The following is a 17,060-nucleotide window of genomic DNA, read 5'->3' on the forward strand; positions in this document are numbered from 1 at the left end:
CCACCCACTCAAGACTCGACTTCTCCATCCGTTGTCACTTCCCATCCTGTCACCACTGTCCCTGTCACAACTATTCCTGTTACTACTACTACTACTGCTGTTCTTCCTACTACCAGTCCTCACAATCCTTTCGCTATACCGACAACTCAGGGTCCGCTTACATTACCTGCACCTGTTTTTCAAACTATGACACCAGTAGTATCAACACATCTAGTTGATAGTTACGCTTCCGCTTCAGGAGGCGCCGTAGGGGGTCAACCTGTCACCCCGCCTCAAGTAAGAAGAATGACATACAGAGAAGTAGCATTACAACGCACACCGAAAGCTGCGACTTTCGCATCCTTAAGACCGTACATTACAGATTGCAGATATGACCCAGTACCAGGTGAAGGCGAAATGATGTTAATTTCGTTACGTTTACGTCGTGTTGCAAATTATTTGATGCTTTTACCAGAAATGACAAACCATCTAGACAATATATACCATTTTATTAGAACAGGGGAGAGACCAGAATGCATTCGCGAGGCCATGGCACATCACAAGGTTGAGACACAAAGAATGATCTTACGGTTTTTGATAAATTGCTTGATAAGGGAACGAGATCGGCCAGGTGCTATCAAAGAAGAGATGGACGTACTAATGAATTGGAGTAATAATATAGCAGATTGTAAACATGATAAACAAAATTGCGTAGAAGCCATGTACAGGAAGATCCGTAAAGAAATTGTAATAATACACGAAAAAGCAAATGCGGCTAGGGAGGCCGAGACAGACAAGAATGAATCCTCAGAGGAGGAAGAAATAGATAATCCAGTAGAAGACGCAGACAGAATAGCGTACGTAGGTAAAGCAAGGCTTCCTAAACAGTATTCTTTTGACAGACCTTTTGACAGACCCATCCGACTAGAAAACAAGAAACGTTTCCTTTCTCCCATACCAGAACAATGTTCTCTTGAACATGTATTCCAAGACACCGATAAAATACTGAAAGAAAGAATAGGTTACAGTGAACTTAGTACAATGCGTGATCAGGAACTAGCACGGTCATCAGTCCAATGGGCTGGAAATGAAAGCATATATAAAGATGATTCCATAGCGCAAACATTTTTGAGTCTTACCCCAGACGAACAGCGACTAGCTGGTATGTACATGATCCAACACCTCAGACATCAGAGGGGTTACATTTACTATTCCCACTCCAATCTCAGCAGCAGTAGGGCAGGGTTTGGATGACAGACAGGTTACATTGATCATTATAAAAAACATTAACCTATAACAAATTTAAAAATCTAACAAAAAGAAAGTATTAATACATATTTAAATTATTAAATGAATGCTATATAAAATTAAAAAATTACATTCTTTCAAAGAAAAAAGCAGACAATAAAAAAAGTATTTTAAAATAGAAATGACTTCCCTCCCTAGCACCGAAATTATCATAAACAAAAAATACTAACATGAATAAAACAATAATAAAATGTAATCACTACGTACATAAAACAAATATGATTGAAAACAAGAATAATTATAAAAGTATATTTAAAAAAATGTACCCAGTACATAATCAGTAATGAATAACTAATTAAATATTCGAATACCACTAACCACATAACATTTAAAAACAATACTATAATTTATATTCATAATACTATAATACTCACCCTATTTCCTTGTAAACCTATGACTCATCCTTAAAATCAAAATTACAAATTGAACATTATTAAAACATTAAAAAATCACAACTTTGTTTTTTTTTTAAACAAACTTTTTTTAAACAAACTTTATTGATTACCATAAAGTGTTATTCAATAGCTACAAAACATGTCACTTAGGTATTTTCGATTGTTGTACAGCTATTTTATGCTAGTAGGAGTATTGCAGTACTTGCACGCAAGTGCACCAGGACTATATGGTGAATCCAATTACAGTTTGCATGATGTAATTATAACAAAGATACATTAGTTTGAGCAAGTTATCAACATAACTATTACTGATTACCCAAGAGCGCTCAAAAAGTCACAACCTATGGTTAAATAAATAAAAAAAATGTAATAAATTGATAAATGTACATCATTAATAACCATTAAAACGTTAACATTCCATTAACAAATGAATTAACAATATAAAATGATAATACTAACACCCAAAATTAAAATATTGACTAATATATATTAAATGAATTAAAATCTATATGTATGATCACTATGTTAAAGCAAACAATACTAAATACAACAATATTCTTTAAGATGATATTCACAAAAAGCAATATTTTGGAGTCAATATTTTGGCAGTAATTAGATGTGCATTCAATATTTTGGTCAATTACTTTTTATGTAAAGAAACAATGATTTTGTCATCGATATTTTTACCTCAATATTTGTGCAGGATTATATTTTTGTTGTTAGTATTTTGGGCTACAACTATGTGCACCTAATGTTATATAGGTATCAGGCCAGACAGTGCATTCTGATGGAGGGCACCGAATGCCTGCCACAACTTCAATAGTTGGGACTTAAAACTTACTAGGTGCTATGACACTGAATGGCATATGGCAGCAGCCCAACTGCAACGATGTGGACATCGTGTTGACCAACAACATCGATGCATACGTTTGTTGACCTTGATCTGGCTCCTTCAAACCCAGTAGCTGAGATCTGCCCATTTCTTGGTGGCTAGTAGCAAGCCTGAAGTCCCTACTATTACTACTGGACATGTCTGCCTGGAAGCTCTCAGCCAACCCAAGGAGTCCAGAAACATTGCCCACCCATGTAGAGACCCTTTTCTACACCAATAAAAATCGGTAAATTATATCCCTCTCTATTCAAATTGTCACCTCGATATGGAGGTCTGTTGTTGAAGCACATGAGTTGGAGATAGCAGTAGTAGCCATCTTTATAACTTCCTCCAGTAGATTATAAATCAGTGATTCATCTGTAGAAGTAATCACAGGTGGTGGGCACCGGGTCTCACTTTTGACTACCAAAGACTTTTTTTCTGACTTTAACTCAGAGCAAAGAAAGGCAGAAAATGAAGTATGAAGGAGGAAGAGAACAAAAGTAAAACAGTGACAAAGGAAGAAAGCGGGGATGAAATAAATCCTGCAAGTGTGAGATAATGATATGGGAAGTGCAGGGTTAAGGTGGCATCAAGACTAAGCAGCCTTGCCATTTGGTAACTCCGGCATTTGGCAATGCTGGTGTTTGAATTCAAAGAAATCTTTATGGCCCTTTAATATTTTAACAAATTAAGCCCTGCCACCTATTATAATTGCTAAGTTGTCTGCAAGAGAGCTGTTATGTGTAATGAATAATACGTTGGAAGCTTACAGTGAAGCAGTAACATGATAGATAATATTTCTTACTTCCTACACTACTGCAAGAATGGCTTTTGTAATGTCTGTTGTATTAATTCATTTGCAAACTTAAACAGCTTTGATAAAGTACAACCCTCATGATCCCACAACGTTTTGTCAGGGCAGATGTAGCCACAACAATGTCAGTTTTAAATCGACTTTATGTAGCTCTGGGTAACTCCGAATATTAAATTTATTACAGCAATTATTAATCGTATTGTCTCGGTTCTACAGTAGTTTTATCTAATAAATTAAAATATATATTTTCCTAGCACCCAAGGAGTGCTTAACCCCAAAGCATGAACCAGGGACAATACAATTGTCTATCATAGAAATAACTCAGGTTAAACCATGGGGTGAAAAGATCGTGCATTTGTTAACATAAAAGCAGAGGTGACGGGTTAATATATTTTCTCTTGTATTGCTAATTGCTTGACCTTGACAAAAAAATATTTTAGAGCTTGTTTACTGTTTCAAACAATAGACTGAAGAAAGTATTTGACATAAAGGCCCTGATTTTGATGTCGGTCGAGTTGCCTCCAACCGACATCATTGTGGATTCTGGACCGACTGACCTCCGCTCGGCTGCCCAGACAGCAGTATTACAATGCAACTGCACATGGTGCGGTCGCATACTCCCATTTTTCTATGGGAGCCTGTGCTGCTGCTGTAAACCGGCCGTAGCACATGCTCCCATAGAGAAATGGGAGATGCTGTTAATCTCTGCACCTTGTGGGAGGCACCATGAGGTGCGTAATTAACAGGGATTAACGGGGGCACCATAGATGCCCCCTTGGCCCCCAACAAGAGGCTGTGGAGGCATGGGGGCCATGCTAGGGGAGCCAAAAGTCACTTTCCAACAGGCTTTCAATGTCAGAAAGACTGAATTTAAAGCCTGTCGCAAATTGACATTGTAATCCCGATGGCGGAAATGCTGTCCTCAGGGATTACGGTGGGGCCTCCAACTACCCAACCTAGCCAGAATAACCAGCTGGTTTCACTTTCGACAGCCGGCATTGTAATGCAGCAGTTGAAAGTAAACCTTTGATGCACATCGTACTCAGGTCCAAATTGTTGAATAGCAAACTTTGAGTTGATATAGCGCTTAGATGACAGGAATCACTACCCTGTACATCCTCCTTGACCTGTTTCACAATATATATTGTTTTCCTTTCCGCCTACCAGTGATCATAACCAGGCACACTTGTATACATAAGTCATACATGCAAATTGTAACATTATGGGGGACATTCACTAAGGCATTTTTGAAAATGTAAAGTATTACTCCGTTAGAACTCTTTTAAATACTCTTATATACCTTTGTTGAATTTGCACCAAAACATCTCAAATGGAGGTAAAATTTGAATATTCAAGACATTTCCATATACAATTATGTGTGTAACAGAACATAAAATAGTACTCTGGTAAAACTACTTTCTATACGTGTAGGCTCTTTTGCGAATTGGCCCTTCTGGGTTAATTTAGAAGTACTTGAATTCAACATGATGCAAAGCATTTTTTTTGAAGGGCACATTCATTTTTATCAACTACTAGCTTACCCGTCGCGCATTGCTGCTATCTCAGGAGAAAGGAAATTCAAGGAAACTCGTTATGATAACATTAAATTTACATTGTGTCATTGTTATTGAAACTTATTCATTTTATTTTTGAAAACATTTCTAAGTGTGGCTTGAGCAGTGCGTCCTCGATTGGCTTCCAATCTTGATTCTGGTTGCTCTCCTGTTTCATTCTAGTGGGCTTGAGCAGTGCGTAATTGATCGTTTTCCAATCTTGATTCTCGTTGCTTATTCGTTTGAGAAGAACGGGCCTGAGCAGTGCGTACTCGATCGGCTTTCAATCTTGTTTCTTGTTGCTCGTTCGTTTGAGAATTACTGGCTTGAGCAGTTTGTATTCGAACAGCTTCTAATCTTGCTTCCTGTTGCTCGTCTGTTTCTGAAGCTCATAATGCCTTTTTCTTTCGTGCTTCTGATGTAGATTGACCAATCGATTTCCGTTTGTGGGTCATAACTGTCGACGATGCTCGCAAATTAGCTGTCTATTTCAGTATCCGAAAGATTATGAGGGCCCGGAGGGACCTATTTAAAAAAAAAATAATTTGACAGAAACCTTTGCGGGAGTGTACTCAACAACTTCCCAAAGTTTCATCAGGATCGGATGAATGGTGTAGTAATGCATAAAGGACAAACAGACAGACATACTTTCGTTTATATATATAAAGATGTCGAAAAAACAGTCATTTCGATTCAAGAGAGTATTTAAATTGCTTTGCAAATGATATTTGTTGTGAAATTATAGCACTGTGACTGTTAATATCTATGATTTGAGTGCCTTTCATCGTCGCCCAGTTTAGTACCAGACTTCCATTTACAGTGCAGGGTCTCAATATCCCAAAATGTATTAGAACAGTGTTCACAGTTGATACCACTGACCATGCAAGTCAAAGGTTTTGATACTAGGGGCATATTTACAGGCTCCTAACGCCAGTGGAGCATCACTTTTCTTTTATTTCCCTGTGGTGCTGTGTGCTGGCCCATATTAACAAGCCATGCAAAGCCAATTTGCATGGCTTTACACAGTCTTGCAAATATGGCCCTCTTTTACGCAGTACTCTGCACTAAAGGGTAGTGTCATAGGTGTTTCTGTGGGTGTTCCCACACAACATCCATGGCTTTTTGACACTGCCCCACATTTACAAAGATTGGTAAATCTGAAGCAGCACCAAAAACTAAGGCCTTTCCGGGGGAATGAGGAGGTGCCCTCCTAGCGGCTAAAAATCAACTTACCGTAGGCACACCACGCACAAGAAAAAAAACTCTGCCATGTGTCAGTTCAGTTTGGAGAATTTAGCTGAAACTCCACGTTACAAGCGTAATGCGGGGTTGCTAAAATTCTATCAACTGTTGGTGTTTTTTTGGGGTTGGGTGGGTGGGGTAGTTCGATGTCATTCACTATATAACGTTGGGTTCGATGCTGTGCTAATAATGTGTCTCTTTCTATCTGTCGTTGACAGTCTCCTCCTGTCTGTGGAGGGCTGTGTTGAGCTTTGCTTGGACGCATAATAAAAATTGGTTATGAAAAAAAAAAAAAAATTCTATCAACTCTGCCGGAGGAGCTGAATTCATCACTCACCCCTACAAATTAACAGGAACAATTGAAGAGATTTGTCACACATTGCTGGACAATTCGGAGAATTTAAATGAAGTCCACCACTGCATGTCTTAAATATCTATACAATTTCACCTCTTCACATCTCACAAAGACACACAGATACGGGATGATAATAAAAATGCCCACTAATCGCAACATCTCTGATTGGACAACCCAGTGCAGTAACCACCTAAGCAAATTACATCCTATGAAATACCATAACAGGACCTGTAGAATTGTTCAAAGCTACAAGCATACTGAATACCATTAAACTGTGTGTCTGTCTTGCGCACTTCATCTTCCACCACACTGTTAAGCACTGCATCCCATAACATGATAACCACACATTACACACGACATGGAAAAACGTATTACATAGGTTCAAATCAAAGTCAACAACCTTCCAAACATACACCCCATACGGTGTAACATGCCACTCGTGTAGCCAAGTGCTTAAGCACTCCACATAGGAGTAGTAAGTGCTATGTAATTGCTGCAATACAATACATTCTGTGGGTGTGTGGTTGGAATGTGTTCTCTTTGCTTTGAACTTTTGTGGAAAGTGTTTCCATGTCATGCGTGATGGCGACTGAGGTGTGGCTATTGTGTCATGGGACATAGCATTTGGTGCTGTGATGGATGAGGAATTGTGTGAGATAGACATGTACTTTTATAGTTTATGGTGTGCTGACTGCTATGATTAGCTCTGCAGGTCTCTTTATTGCGTTAGTAATTTTACTTTTATGTTCTCAATTCTATTTCCTGTTAGTTGCTTAGGAGTTCTGACTCCACCTGCACAAAATCAAGGTACCCTCACAAAATTTCTGTGCATACTGTGTAATCCATAGACGTATTTTATTTTGGAAACAGCATCATAGAAAATAGTTTTTTGTAATATCATACATTTAAAGACTTCCCACCTTCTTGAAGGGTGTCCATGAGAATTCAGAGGAAAAGAGTGTGTATAGTTTTGTATTAAACGTATCAAATGATGGCATTCCTTTTCTTCCTCCATCTATTATGAAGATGTAATTGGAGCACCGTAATATACTGCCTTAAGTATTTACAGTGTAGGAATGCCGACATTTATAGATTTGCATAAGGACTTTAAAAAAAACCAGATACTTTAAAAAGCATAATCACGTGGCATCTTGCCTGGCAGATTGGAAAGCATTATGTATTTTCTAGTATGTAAAAAAATATCTTGTAATGGCATCTAAACATAGCACAACATATGTTTTGCATGAGCTGTACTGTGAGTGGATCAATTTGTGTTTATCTGTGGGTGTGGATTACCTCTCTCTGTGCACATTTAAAAATATTTCTACAGTGTTCATTTGAGGGTAATTTGCTGTGTTGCTTTCTTGCTGCTGGAGAGTGTGTGCATGTCAATATGTATTCCTCCAGAATTCCAGGGTATCTTATTCCGAGGATGTAAAGCTTTGTCTGGAATGGTCATTCTATGTTTACATATTTCTTGATATCAGAAACGTGATCAGTTGATGTGCGCATGTATTGTTATACATTTATTTAGTATGAGGTTGGGCACATGTCAATATGCAACTATTGAGGCTGTTTGCTAAAGTTGCAGCTTAGACCTGTGTTAATGTTAATACATATACCAACAGCAATGAGTGGCTTAATGTTTGAGAACTGAGAACTCTGCTTAGGTGTCAGCGTCATGTGACCTGTTGATTTATAGGTTAGTTGGTGTGTACCTTTCTGAGGGCCATATTTACTAATCTTTTACATATCTCGGGGAAGCAAGCAAAGTTGCTGCACTGCGTTGCATGAAAGGGAGAGAGCAAAAAGCTCCATATTTACAAAGATATGGAGTATTTCTGCTCTCTTCTTGCTACGTCTCACTGTGTGTTGTTTAGCATAAAAGCAGGCAACAGTTCTTTTTTTACAGGCAGGATTGTTTTTTTGCAGGAAGGGACCCCTTTGTGGACAGAAACAATCCTTAGAGGCATTTTCCTCTTTCTATGTGTGCAGCTGAATGCAGCACATGTTGGTGGAAAGAGGAAATGACAAGAAGAAATAAAGATATTTCATCGTGTTACACCTCAGTAGTGATGGTGTAACACTTTGATGCATTTCCAGGTTTTCTAGCTTTAGTAAATCTGGGAATGCGCCAAGATCCTTTTGTGAATGCATGGAAATGCACATGCTCCACCAATGGAACACCTTGCAAGTTAAAATGTAACTGTGGGACTGTGAGCGGGTTTGTAAGTCTCTGAGTGGGTCTGTCAGTGGCTGCATGAGTGGCAGTATGGGTCTGTGAGTAGGTGCATAAGTGTCTGAGTGGCTCTGTGAGTTGCTGTCTGAGTAGCTGTATAGGTTGAGGAACTGGCATTGATTTTCGATTATATAGTACCCATAATCAATATTTCAAAATTAGCATGATGTATCTAAATGTTTTAATCTAGGCACGCAAACATTAATACGAATCCGTCTGTTATATTTTAGAATTTTAACTCGCACCATTCTCTATGTTTTACACTTTCTTGACTTGACCGGCGCCATTTTGTGGCCTCGCTCGAAGTCTTACATTAACAGACCCCATTCATTCCTTTTTCTGAAACGTTCTCCTGAGAAATAACTCAACTGTTGCAGAATTGCTGTTTCAGCTCGTTAGGCCTGTCATGATTGTAGGTAGCAGGAGAAGGCCCGATAAGCACATTCCAGGAGGGGTGCGGGGCGGGCTGTCTCAAAGCTGGCAGAAGGGAGTCACCTGTTCGACCTTGCTAATCCGGGATGAGCTAAACCAAAGAGTGCTTTGTGTGCCATATATGGCCTTTCCTTTCTGTACCAAACTGTACCAGCTTGTACTTTTCCATGTTGAGCCATGATTTCGCAAATGCAACTGTATATATGTGATGTCCTGACAGTGTACCAGCAGTCTTCTTGGCGGACCTCGTGGGGTTAGGTCGCAAGAAGCTCCTCTGGCAGAGTTTTGTTTGTCTAATAAATGCTTGGACCTTCTACACTGCCAACTGACTAATTATTGCTAATGGGAATGGGATTGGTTGTGAATATAACTATAATTGGGAGGTGGTAAATAATTTTCGGTACTTCAGTTGGCGACTCCGCCGGGACTCCGCGTTGGGGTCGTCCCTCTGTATCTCAGAAAACAATCGGGACATTGCAAGGGGTGCTCCAGATCGGGGGGTTGCAGAATAGACCAACGAGAAATTGGGGTTTTGCTTTACCCTCCCGATCGCGAGGACCTCAGCTGCTAGTGGCCCCACGCCGGAGTCCTTCGGGTGTGACCCGAGAAACAGCCACGTTGGCCTTAGCAAGAGTTGGCAGTGGAGAACGTGCAATCAGACCTGTGTGCACCAGGTGAGTGTTTTGTCCTGTTTTGTGTTGGATTCTGGACTTGGTACTTGGCATTTGGTGACCTGTGGTCACGGAGATACTCTGAATAGAGGCTCTGACGGGCAACGTTGAAATTGCACGTGCAGATGCCTCTGGTTTGATTTGTGTGGAAAACTGGAGATAGTAACTATACGCCTTTCGTGGGGACTGCGGTTCTCACTCGGCCGGATTGTTCTCGGGAACGCCGACAGTTGAGATTGGGTAGCACTCGGACAGATCTGGAGCGGCCCTTGAAAAAGCGGGCTTAGCCAGCATAGTCCGAGATGTGAACCATGAATGCTGTTGGATGGCCCATAGGTTGGTCTGTGGTTTAGAAACCTGTGTAGACTATCTCCAGGCAGTCTAAGGATAAGACTGTTATCGGAAGGTGTTCTTTGCAACTTTGGATATTTTAAAGAGTTCTCCATAGGTGGGAGTTGACGGGCTCCACCTTTCTGCAACATTGGCATTTTTGTTCCTTGTTTTATCTGTCTTGTGGTATACGAAAAGCTTGGTGTTGTCGTTTTATGTCAAGTTGAAGGGTTATTTTGCAACGCAAGTATGACTTTGAATGGATACATGGCCTTGTGAATGAGAGAACTGTGATTAATGATACTTGATTCTGTCTTTTGTGAATAACACTCAATTCCTTTTCAGCGTAAATAGAATAGGGAAGGGGAAATGACTTGCTTTAGCAAATTATGCTTTGGTTGTGTCCATCGTGAAAGCGTGAGGTTAGACGAAAGTCAGCCAGCCCCTCCGGAGGGAACACCTAGCCATGATATGTATTGCAAGCACGGTATTGGCCCCCTTCTTTTTAATTCCTTGTGGCACAAATATACCAAGGATAATGTTGAATTACAGTGGCTGAAAACTGGATCTTTTGATGAGAAAAAGATTCAGTATTTACAAGAACGCCTCTTCGTTAAACGCAGCCGACAGGCCATGTTCGACACTCTTAACAAATGGCAGAAAGAGGCTAAGAGAAGGCATATTCGGTCGGAGAAACTCCTCAAGATACAGCAAGGGCAGACTATAACACAGAAAGCTATTGCGCATGACAAGAATAGAACAGAAAAGGACATTGAAAAGGAAGATAGACGATTTAGGCTGCAAGTTGATAAAAGCTATGTAACGCGAAATGAAGCTGAGGATGAGATTGAGGATCTGCTAGACAAAATACCTCCTCCGCCATATGCCCCGCAGCGCGTATATCCTGCGGTCTCTGTTCAAACGGCGGCTGCACCCCAAGCATCCACGCCAGAGGAATGAGGCTCTGCCGGCCCTAGATAGGACGCCGGCATCCCATTCACCTCCACTGGGGACCTGGTTACCCTGGTCCCCGATTCAAGACAGGCCCTACACTCCCCTCGCGTACAATTGAGCATCCCGAGTCCCGTGGGGGTCTCTCATTCGGCCAGCACCACGCCCGGTATGGCGGATCAGACCCCGAGAGGGGCATCCGGAGGGTTGGATGGTAAACGACTGTTCACTAGATCATCTGTGGCATATGGTGAGAAGGAAGTGTTAGCAGATCAGGCTGTCCAATGGATAAGGAATGATGCCTATACAGTGGAAGACAGATGGAGTACAGTAAAAGATTTAGAGCCGATAATGCAACAACATGTGATATTCCAAATGTCTAATTCCCTTATTTGGTCTTGGGAGGTCAGCTTCAATAACGGGGGCGCTCCTCAAATAGTGTATGAGATTAGAGACTGGACTTATAGATTTAATTTGGCCCCACAAGAGGTGTATAAAAATGTAGTCACCTGGGTCCAGTATCGAGGGAGATTGTTCTTAAAAAGCCCCCAGTGGACTTCAGAACACCCACTGACTCAGTGGACCTCGCAGCACCCCATGCGAGAAGTCCATCCCATTTATCATCCCGAAGTTCCTGAACTACGTGATGATAACCAAGTCATTACTCGGCAACGGATAGACGCCCGATTCCAAGAGCAATGGGTGTACACTCCATGGAAAAGGAGTGAGGTCCTTTCCCTGAAATCCCAACTGCCCGACCCCCGAAAGAACCCTACCGCCTATTACAAGGAACTGACCGAAGCTGCGGCCTCTGCCTTAATGACATTAGCAGATGTCGAACTATTCTTTGGATTGCTTGTGGCCGTTGATATATGGCGGCAGGTGCATGACTCTGATCATGCTGAACTGGGCGGGACGTGGGAAGAGTTACGAGGGTGGGATCGAGATCGTAAACCAGGAGAAAAGCCTAGGAATTAAATAACATCCCTGCCTGCAAAAATTATTGCCTTTATGCACACTTTGATACCTCCGCGTAAGGTTGACTGGGACAAGCTAACCGCTTGCCGGCAGAAAAAGGATGAGAGTGTGTCTGATTTCTTTACTGGATGAAAAGGAGTTTTCATTGACTTCAGTGGGCAGGATGTGGCTACGGAAGGTGGAATTAGGCTGTTTGTGAATAGATTCGTTACAAACTTGGCTCCGGAAATTTCTGCACGTTTACAAGCAGCAGAAAGTACTTGGACTACTTCTACCCCTTCTGTAATTTTAAGCATGGCCCAGTACTATGAACATAGAGAAAATGAATGTAAGGAGAAAGTGGAAAAGAAGACCAAGGACCTTAAAACACGAGTATTGCTACAGCAGGTAGTCTGGGGACAAGGAGGGGGAAGAGGAGCTAGAGGGCCCATGTCCAGAGGGGCGGGTACAGGCCGAGGCATGGGCGGGGCTCCGACTGTGGGTTTGAACCAGTGCTCCTATTGTAGAGAGGAGGGGCACTGGAAAGCACAGTGTCCGTTGTTGCTTGCCCAAAACGGAGCAGTCCGAGGGCGAGGACGTGGACCGGGAGGCCCCGAGCGGAGTGATATGCGCAGAGAAGAAAGATCAGGCAAGTCTGAGCGTAATCATTTCGATAATAATCAGAGCAAACAGTACTATCATGATGATTATGAATATGAAGATCAGGATACATATGTACAAGCATAGGACAGCCAGGGACAGAGTAGGGGCCAAGTGTCGATCCCGGTCAATCAAAAGGGACCCTATGTAAAAGGGGAAGTGATGGGGACTTCTGAGAATTTCCTAATTGACACGGGAGCAATGAATAGTTCTGTTGCTCGACCATTGGTTCCAGGGGCGGCTCTGTCCGGGCAAAATAATGTCTCAGTGGGATTCTCGGGAGTCCCAGTTGTCAGTCCCATCTCCAGACCTCTCCCCTTCTCGATCGGTCCCGCCACTATTGACACTCCTCTTTTACTGACCTCACATTGTGGAGAGAACTTTCTGGGTTTGGATATGTTGAAAAAATTTAACGCAACGATACATTGTTCTGCTGACAGGGTCTATTTGACAATTCGATCCTGCACTGAACACATGAAACAGTGTTTTGCCAAAAATTAACCTCTCCCCCCGGAGTTTGATGGCATCCCAGCCACGCTTTGGGCAATGGGAGATGCCGATGTGGGTAAGCTAGATATTCCCCCGGTTCATATTACGCTGAAACAAGGTGCGAAAATGCAGTGCATCCCGCAGTACAAAATAGCACCTGCATGGGAACGGGCTTTGCTGTCGATTATTCAAGATTTGATCGACAAGGGAGTAGTGGAGGAAACAGCTGCTAACGTTTGTAATAGCCCGATTCTTCCGATTTTGAAAAGAAGTTCTTATTCTGGTGAACCGGGTCAGGATGCTGCTTATCGTTTTGTGATTGACCTTAGAGCTGTCAATAAAATTGTGGTACCACAGTACCTCGTGGTAACCGACATCACCACGATCCTTACCATGATTCCACCGACTGCCCAATACTTTTCGGTCATAGATCTGAAGAATGCCTTCTTCAGTATCCCATTTCATCCTGATAGCAGGCAGATCTTCGGATTCTCGTTATCTGGACGCAGCTTCCACTTCTGTCGTGCACCTCAAGGCTATACCGAAGCCCGAGCATATATAGCCAAGCCCTTAAGGCTTTATTGGATGATCTGGACTTGCCGAAGGGCAATGTCCTTTTGCAATACGTGGATGGCTTACTGATTGCCTCAGACACAGAAGACGGTTGCAAAACTGCGACCGCTAAACTACTGCACCATTTGGCTGCTAAGGGGAACAAGGTATCTTTGTCAAAATTTCAATACTGTCGACAGGAGGTGACCTACCTTGGTCATCTACTATCGAAGGAGGGTAGACGACTAACACCTGAACGTATTACTACTATTGCTAAAATGTCTGTTCCTTGCACGCAACGTGAAGTTCGCGCTTTTCTTGGCATAACTTCTTACTGTCGCCAATGGATACCTAATTTTTCCCTTCTTGCTAAACCTCTGTTGCATCTGACTACTAAAGACGTGCATGAACCCCTCCCCTGGACGGATGAATGCCAGCACTCTTTTGACTCTTTGAAAACTGCTCTATGTTCCGCTCCTGTCTTGGGCACTCCTGACTACCGTAAACCTTTTGTACTATACGTGCAAGAGGTCGACGGTTGCTCACTTTCGGTGTTAACGCAGGACTTTGGTGGTAAGCAAAGACCTTGCGCTTATCTGTCAGCCACATTGGATAATGTCGCAAGAGGACTTCCTAGCAGTCTGAGGACCACGGCAGCTGTTGCAGTGGCAATCCAGCAGTCGGAAGGACTCGTCCTAAATTCCAATCTAACAGTGATGGTGCCGCATGCTGTGGACACATTACTGAACAAAACGAAAACACAGCACGCCTCACTGGATATGAACTTACATTGTTTGCACCACATATCACGATCACCCAATGTGCAACACTGAATCCTGCCACATTGTTACCACTCCCTACGAGTGAACATACTGATGACATACATTATTGCATTTATCGCACTGAAGAAGAAACTAAGGGCAGGATCGACTTGACAGACACTCCTCTAGCTGAACCCCAAGGGGAGGTATATGTAGATGGGTCCTGTTTTAAACTAGCAGATGGAACAACAACAGCTGCATATGCAATCACGACTTTGAAGACAGTGGTCGAAACTTTCCGAGTCCCTCACTGGTTGGCCCAAGCTGCTGAACTTATGGCCCTATTGCGAGCCTGTGAGCTGAGTGAGGGACTTGAAGTCAACATATACACAGACAGCCAATACGCCTTTGGTGTGGCCCATAGCTTTGGGCGGCTGTGGAGGGAGCGGGGTTTTCTTACTTCCCATGGTCAGAAGATAAAAAACGGCCCCTTGGTTTTGCGACTGTTAGACGCCCTCACCTTGCCCAAGAAACTAGCCATCATTAAATGCAGTGCGCACAAAGCAATAGTGGATGAGGTGGGGGAAGGAAATGCCTTTGCAGATCAGGTGGCCAAACAGACAGCACAGTCCCCAATGTCAACAATGTTTGTGCACTCTTCTGCAAGGTGGATGGAGGAATCTGAATTGTTTGATAACACCATGGAGAGCGTGAGAGTATTACAGAAGGAGGCTACACCCACAGAATTAGAGAGATGGGAAAAGGAGGTGGATGAAAACAATTGTTGGGTTGATCTGACAGAGAAAAAAAGATGGTTGCGGCCCAATGCACTAGTACCGGCCATTGTGACTATGGCGCACGGTCCTGCACACATAGGAGAGAAAGATATCTGTGGGCTTCTGGATCCAGTTTGGAACAACCCTAATATTCAAAGGACGTCTGTCCGGTTGGTCCAATACTGCATGGTTTGTTTGCAACACAATCCGGGGAAGGGAGAGAATGTCTTGAGTGGGAATTTTGCACCCCCGACGCTGCCTTTTGAAGTACTCCAAATGGACTGCATTCATATGGAGCGTGTCAACAACTTGAAATACGTTTTGGTGGTAGTTTGTGCTTTTAGCAAATGGGTTGAGGCCTACCCCACTAAAGAAAATACTGCCATGGCCACAGCTATAGCCCTTCTCAAAGAGTTTGTGCCCCGCTTCGGTTTACCCCGCTTGATCTGGTCGGACAACGGGGGGCCCTTCCATGGGGCCCTCGTCAAACATATCTGTGAGGGCCTACAGATTAAGCAAAAGTTCCACGCTGCCCGGCATCCACAATCAGCAGGGCTCGTGGAAAAATATAACGGTATTCTCAAATTCAAGATGGCCAAAATACAGGAAAGCACAGGATTGAAATGGCCTGACACCCTGCCTCTAGCCCTTATGTCACTACGTGTTACCCCACAATCCCGATCTGGCCTTTCTCCATATGAGATTATCTTCGGTAGGCCAGCTAATGTATGGGGGGTACCCAGGCCACGGTCCTTTTCTGATATTGAATATCCTATGTTGATTGATTACCTCTATGCTTTGACTAAAGACCTTCGTTCTGTTCATCAGCAGGTAGCCTCCGTACTGCAGCTGCTGCCAGAAGGCCCCGGACATCGACTACAGCCCGGCCAGTGGGTACTGGTGAAGAAATTTGAACGAGACACCAGCTTGGCTCCAAGGTGGTCCGAGCCCCGGCAAATTCTCCTGGCCACCCGGACAGCAGTTAAATTGGATGGGAGAAAACACTGGATTCATGTCTCCCATCTGAAGAGGCTGCCGTTCCACTTCCCTATGATCAGCAACGCTCAGGGGGGATTCTGATGCAGGAAAGTGAGAGAGCTGCTGCATTTGTACCCTTTTCTGACGCCTGTGAGATCGAAACAAGGCTAGAGGAGGGAGTGACGAGACCAGACGACTTGGTCTCTACTGAATCTGCAAGCGCTTTGAATCCTGTTCTCACTACCCCGGCAAGCGAAAATTCTCATGTGCAAAAAGTACCTGGTGTACTATTCCCTGATCAGGAAGTGCCATGTAATGTGCGATACAACCTGCGGCCAAGAAAACAGAGAAACGGTGCCTCAGACCCCAACATCAGGAGATAAGGAGAGACTCGATTGCATAGATAGGGCTTGCTAGCTTGTTGGTCTGAGGTGCTGAGCGAGACACTGGACTGAACTCGTTGAGAGCTGGAACTTTGATCACTGTGCTCTGTTCAGAAAGAAAGACTAACGTCAGCAAAAGGCCAGGTTGTACAACGGAATAATTCTGACCACCAAACTTCGGTTCTCTTGGGAATGATAGGAGTCTGCCTGTGAGACTCTGATGGACACAGGGAGACGAACCCTCTGGCAGGATGGACTGCTAGGCCCGAGTTTATTTTTGGACTTTTAGCTAGGAATGTACCCTTTTGGCCGCATTGTTCTAGAAGAAGAAATTCCAATTGCCCCACGCTATATACCGTTT

This window comes from Lissotriton vulgaris, chromosome 4_1, assembly GCF_964263255.1.
Source record: "Lissotriton vulgaris chromosome 4_1, aLisVul1.2, whole genome shotgun sequence".
In the NCBI taxonomy this organism is placed as follows: domain Eukaryota; kingdom Metazoa; phylum Chordata; class Amphibia; order Caudata; family Salamandridae; genus Lissotriton; species Lissotriton vulgaris.